Source organism: Cynara cardunculus, unplaced genomic scaffold, assembly GCF_001531365.2.
Source record: "Cynara cardunculus var. scolymus isolate 2C unplaced genomic scaffold, CcrdV1 Un_Scaffold_407, whole genome shotgun sequence".
Lineage (NCBI taxonomy): Eukaryota > Viridiplantae > Streptophyta > Magnoliopsida > Asterales > Asteraceae > Cynara > Cynara cardunculus.
Genome location: NW_020200576.1, coordinates 154,013 through 161,343, shown reverse-complemented (window position 1 = coordinate 161,343; position 7,331 = coordinate 154,013).

The window sequence follows — 7,331 nt, the reverse complement described above, 5'->3', positions numbered from 1 at the left end:
TCATCTTCCTTACTCTAAATTTATCCAAGAAGTTACTTCTCTATCTCTCTACTCTCTATCTAAAGAGAAAGATTCAGTTTAATAAGTGAAAAGCACATTTCTTCTTACCTTATTTCTTGTAGCAAATCTTTTCTTATTGCTATTTGTTTTTTTTATATCTTAGATTGTTTAAATAGGTTCTGTATCTTATCTCTTCCGCAAACAATCTGTAAAATTTGTATTGATCTTCTTTACCAATATATAATTTTTAAAAGTGAAAGTTATTGTGTTTGTATTCACCCCCCCCCCTTTACAAATTGTTACCTATAAACTCTTGTAGATTTGGTTGGGACCGACACAGTCAGCTGAGGCCTTGTCAATAAGATTTGCCTTTGGCTTATCAGCGATAGTCAGAAAAGGATATCTGCGAAAATTACTTTTTCTGGCAAACCTTCTGAAAGAGTTTGTAAGGAGGGTCGGTGATTTATCAAACTCTGATAAATCAAAGTCTATTAAGTCCTTAGAGTTAGAAGCATCTAACTCAGTGATAGCAAGAGAATAAGAAGAAATAGAAGAAATAAAAGGATCAGCTGAAAGATTTTCAAATATCAAAACTAAAGGAGAGCTTTTCATTTTTTTTTTTGAATCTTTAAGAAGATTCTTCTTCAGCTGACGGGATTGCTCATCATTAAGCAATATATCATAAAGAGAACTAAGAGAAAGGGAGGATATATCCTTAGACATCTTGAGACACATGGTATATATATCCCATGATTCTGGAAAACATTCTAAGAACTTTGTCAGGGTCTCGGAGTTGGAATATTCTCTTACAACTGTCCTTAAATCAATAAGAAGACAATTAAAACATTGATGTACTTCAGACAACGATTCAGATTTTCCACAGAGAAAACTTTCATATATTGTTTTACTAAATTTATCTTCCTCGATTCTTGTACTTTAGAAGCACTTTCATATTGACCACAAAGAGTGTCCCACATGGTTTTCGAGGTTTTTAACTTCATAACGGAGTGATAAACTTTGTCAGGAAAAGACATGGCCATTATAGATCTAGCTCTAGTATCTAAAGCCATTTTCTTCTTGTTTTCGTCACTCCATTGATGAGGTAGTGTCAGAATCTGCCTTTCAGGAATGGTGGTAGTTGTAGCAGTAGAAAAAACTGCTCGAGAATTGCAAATGGAGCATAGGATCCATTTTCAATATAGTATGGAATCTCATGATCCACACCTTCTAAGAAAATAGACATCTGATTCTTCCAAAGACTAAAGTTGTCTTTGATGAACCAGGGTGGTTTGGCAAAAGAGTTATTGTCGTGAAAGTTTGTGTTTGTGTTTTGCAATGCCATAAGAATGGTATATAAATTATCTAGAAAAAAAAGATAATAAAAACACCAATAAAAAAACACTGATAGACACTAAAACAAACACCGGCCTAATACCACTTGTTGGTTCCAGCCAGATCTACAAGAGTTTAAAGTTAACAGTTTGTATAAGGGGGGATGAATACAAACACAGCAGCTTTCACTTTTTAAAATCCTTTATTGACAAAGAAGATCAATACATAATTCTACAAATTGTTTACAAAAGAGATAAGATACAGAATTATCTAAACAATCAAAGAAACATACAAGATATAGAAAGCAATAAAGAAAAGACTTGCTAAAAAAGAAAAGGTTGAGAACTCTTAAGCTTGGGAAGAAGAATTTCTCTTAGGTAGAGAGTTGATCTTTAAGAAGTAAGAATTCTTGGCAATAGTTTGCTTCCTCTAGATATCCTTATTGCTTAGAAGGAAGAGCTTTTTAGCTATTATACTTGTTGCATTAAATGCAAGTCAGACGGTACAAAGCACGTGGCAAGCTTCTAGAGGTGAGTTTGTCCTTTGTTCCAGATATACAGGCTTTTGCCATATATGAACAGTAGTCTTTCACAAAGTAGGTAAGCACGCTTGGACATAATAAAATGACTTCGTATAGTACTTTATTTTGAGAGGTATGGGTTTGTCATTTGTGTGTAGAAGAACAAGACAAAAACTAATCTTGTTCAACAAGATTCATTTGATCGTTGACACTAGAATAACGCTAAGGTTTCTTCAGTGATCGCTATATCTTGAGTAGATTTCACACTTGTATAGACATGCTTGTTATCACTAAAAACTGCATCAGATCACGAACTTGTTTGTCTATGTCTTCAGCTTTATCTTCGATATCACTGAAGGTTCTGTGGTGTGAGTTTTGTCTTCCTGAAGAATACTTGTCTCTCTGAGAATTACAATACATATTCAGTGATCACTCAACAGACTCAGTGATGATCGTTGAAGCTGAATAAAGAGATAGTACACTTCATAAGATAAAAAGGATCATCATCAAATCACTAAGAGAGGGGATCAACAATCTCCCCCTATATTTGATGATGACAAAGCAACATACAAAAAATTGATTTGGTATTACAATAAGGAAAATGTACTAGTATAATATTTGTCCCTTTTAATTGTTTTGGGATATTTTTCAGTGATAAAGCTTATTATGGAAATTTACTTTAATTGTAAAGGGTTACAAGGAAAGAATAAACTTACATAATATGAATAACTAAATACTGAGAGCATATTCACTGACTAGAATGGTGCAACGAATGTAAGAAATAAAAAGAACTCATAAGTAAATGTCTCATTTACTATTTTGAGGGATCTTTTTCTACTGAACCAATCATTTTATTGAAATATCTTACAAGAGAAAATATTACAAATGATTACAATTGGTCTAGGTAAGCTTAAAACATAAAATCTATACACTGAAAGAAAAGATAAAGATATACAAGATTTTACAAGAAGACTATATAGCAGCTGTAAAAAGAGATTCGAGCTGCGGAAAAACGTGTGAATGACCTATCTAAAGAGTACCTCGTTATGCGGAAAATGATCAATGAAAACCAGTACTGGATTAAATGTGGTATACAACTTTATTTGGAGAGAAACTAACGCGTATATTTGTGTATTAATATTGTTATTTTCATTAATGTTCTTATGGTAATGTTTATGTATTAATGGTTGATGTTTATGTATTGAACGACAAATTGCCATTTAGTATATAAACAACAAACCTTTTGGAAATCAAACACATTTTTTACTTACTTAAATCATAAATATCAAATACATAGTCTTCCATAGTATCAGGTTGAGACGGACTACAATCGGTTGTTCAGCTAATAAATTTTTGACGACTACTTGAAGTTTCGGGCATCGGCCTATGAGCTAGCGTCGGACTTAGACAATTGTAACGAAAATTTTCATTCTAGTGGCATCGACTGCAAGTTTTCACTATCAGTTTCTTGTCGTGACGGGATACGGTCATGATTTCGTTGTCTACTAGAGTTTTTTATGTCCATGAGAGATGGTAAAACGGTTGTACATTCTTTGGCCAACACATATTCAGCTTCTGGTGGAAGAGGATTTACTCTCTCCTCGTATGTTGCCCGATAAGAATCAAAGTTGAACCAGACCAACCAAAATTGGTTGCAGTCTTAAATATCTAAACTTCGAGCAACCAATATTACATAAACGCAAGGTATACCAGAAAGTTGCCATTGCATGCATGTACAAGTCTCAGCATGCAAATCGCACTTTCCGTTCTTATACATGTCATTTACTTCAAACAACAACTCGAATATGGGAAATACCCCCATGTAGCACTCTGATGGACTCTCTTTTCTATTTTTGCCTCCGCCTAAGGTGTGACTCATTTATCATTTGTGCTACAAAAAAATGATAACATTAGCTTATGTTATATAATTTAAAATATAGTTTTGAATATAAATTTACCTCTGTTATGCAAACGTATAAAATACCATATTGCAATGTCACTTGATAAAATTCAACTAACATTGTTATCGGTAGGTAAACTGAGTTACTGAGTTGACGGACTTGACACTGTTGGAAGTCATTGCACTATACCGCAATCCGCAGAAGTACGATCTTGTCCATCAAACGTAACCAACTTCCTCAAGATATTGAGCAGCGTTAGGTAGACTTTGTCGCATCAAATCCATTGTAGCTTCAAAGTCTGACACCTTATAAGATTTGCATGCCCCCCAAAACATCCACATTTTTCTTTTGTCTGTATTCGAGATTAGGCGCAAGTTCTGGCTCAAATGCCGACAACAAAGTCTGTGATGCGCGTTGAGGAATACCATTCTAATGGCCAACTCAATAGAAGTAGCCCTATCGATTATGAAGGTTAAATTTGACACTTCACCGATACATTGCCTCAACTTATATAAAAACCATATCCATGACGGGCCACAATCTATCTTCCTCACTCCCATTGCAATAGGTACGATCTGATTATTTCCATAAATGTCGACCGCTAAGAACATGATGCCCACGTATGGACCCTTCAGATGGGCACCGTCCATTATAATGATCGGGCGTAGGTGTCCTAGAAATGAGCAAATCTGTAGATGAAAATATAAACTTCAAACCATAAAATAAAATTATGAATTCAAACAATATAATGAAAATTATTACCGAACAACCAAGTGCGACAAACAACATGTCGAATCATCCTAATGCATCAAAAGGGATCTTAGTTACAGTCCCTGGATTCGCTATCTTCAGATTGTGAACAATAAACTGGAAGTAGGTTAATCGACGATTCAAGGGTCCCCTTCAACAGTTGTAACACATACATCGACATCGTTGCTCGCCATGCTTGGTTGTAGGAGATGCTAATATTGAATCGTTGATTCACATCTTTCATGATTTATTTTCCATAGTAGAATCTCTAACAGTCTTTCAAACTCATTGTCAAATATGACCCAAAACCTTTTTATTCGCATTATGGTGGTTCGGGTGAACTTCGGACCTTGAACAAATGTGTTCATCATATAATTTCCGAACTTGAAACATATTGGTACCAGATAGAAACCATAATTAAATGCCAATCACAGTCTGAGGAGTGACACACTGCCTCGTAGCGGTGTTTGGATGATTTTTTAACCTTAATCTGGAAGTTTTCATAAACACATTTTAATTTCAATGCCAACTTCAATGCATCCTTTGAGCCAAAGGTTTGTAGAACTTTTAAATGTGATGTAGGTTGGTAGGAAAGGTTTTTTCTGGGTTTGATAACGAGGGCAAGACAAGGTGTTGGGTCGGGCATACCCCAAACACTATTTCTTACCAGATGGATTTCTTCATCTGAGTTATCATCTTTAGGTATATTCATAATTTTTGTTGCAACAGAAACGTCTCCATCCTTATTTACCTTCCACAATGTTGACTATTTCAGAGACTAGTTCATCGACTGGTTCAGGGACTGGTTCAAATCTTGAACCAAAAAACTCTCATGATCAAAATCATTTATTGGTTTAAGAATATCAGTCGATTGGGTTTGATACCGTTGCTTTGCTATCGACGTCTTCGACACATGAACAAAATTATCAGGTTCATTCATTATGACAACACCATGTTGATTGATTTCGGCAACATTGTAGGTATGGGCGCCACTACAACCAAGAAATAAACTACCTGTTTAATTGATTTCGTCCGTAAAATATGGATTTCCACCACTACCAAGGGGGAAGAAACTGTTTGGTTGATTTATTCCAACAGCGAAATATGGATTTCCTTCACTACCACGAGGAAAGAAATAACATGATTGATTGATTTCGATAGAACCGTGGTGATTTCCACTACTACCACCAGGGTAAAAATTACCTGTTTGGTTGATTCCAAAAAGACCGTATGTGTTTGCATCACTACCGCTGGCCAAAAAAAATACTTGGTTGATAGATTACGACACTTAAGGGATCTCAACCATCACCATCACCGTCGACAACAAAGAGTGTCAAAATTCACGATAAATTTTGATGAACGACGTTTTGGAACATCACCATATCGTTGTCTTTTCACCTAGCTCAAATGACTCACAACTTAAAGGATTTTTATAAGATAACCTAAAACGACTACGTAAACTTAACTTTTTCGCAACACGCTTAACCAAACCAAACCAAAATGTTTATTGGTGAAGGCAAAGGTAATATACGTTTGGACGCTCCAGACTGCATGTACTCTATAACACCATTTATCATCTGGAATGAACCGCCACTTCGAACATACACAGAACCATTGTCACTTTGACGTGATTTCATATATGTGTTAAGGATTGTAATGGTAGATTGTGTTTAAGGGTTAAGGTTTGTGAGAGTAGAAATGTTTGGATTACCACATTTTTGTGTTTGGATTACTATAGTTATATAAACTACATTTGGTCCCAAAAAAATACCAATAAAAATCACCCCCATGTCTAGTCACATCGTCATTGAGATGTAAAATCAACCAAAAATTTGCGTCATAAAATGTCTCCACTACATAACAGAATATGAGTCAAAATTGCCCCCGAAGGAGATTTTCAATAGTGTGGAGCGATTTTGATGAACATGTTAAAAAAATTAGATTTTTGTCTCCCAAATGGTATACATGTGGGGGCCATTCATACCTCAAACCACAAAATTACCCCCAATAAAGTAAATCGCCCTCCAGGGCGATTTTATGGTCATTTGTGAGAAAAGTCTGAAAAATGGTCATTTTGTTAATGTATTGTGCATAAAGTGGTGATTTTGGGTAATTTCCCAATTATTTATTAGTTTTTGTTTTTTTATGTATTGAATATTAAACATTGCACCTTTTAATTTTTTTGTTTGAGCATTTGAGTTTTTGCAAATTTATTAGTTACAACTAAAAAAACCCTTAAACATGACTTCAAATATCTGCAAGATCAGAATGTCACTTAAAATTTAAATAAAATGATAAGTTTTCATATACGTAACTTGAAGTTGGTAAGAAAAATTAGTACCAACCAAAAAAAGTTGATACCAATTAAATTGATACCAAAAACAATCGGTTAATACACGATATAAGATTTTACATACCAAATATAATTGTAATTACATGATATAAAATTTTACATATTGATACACGATATGGAAATTATTTAATACCATACCAAATCCACTCTAATCATAATCATAAAAACCTATAATTTATCTAATTATTATTATAAAAAGTTGTTTGGATTTGTGCACTCTTTCGTTTTTCCAAAATACAAGTTCATATTAAATAAAGAGTTATTTTTTTATACTAAAACGTATTAAGTAATGTCGTGAGATATATTTTCATTTTTAATGTTTTGTTTTAATTTTTGTTTCTGTTGATATAATACGGTTTATGTAATTTTAAGAAAAATAATGTTTTTACTTTTGAATAAAAATAAATTTGAAGACATAATAAAAATTTGAAAAATATATTGATATTAATATCAAATTAATTATTTAAAATTTTAC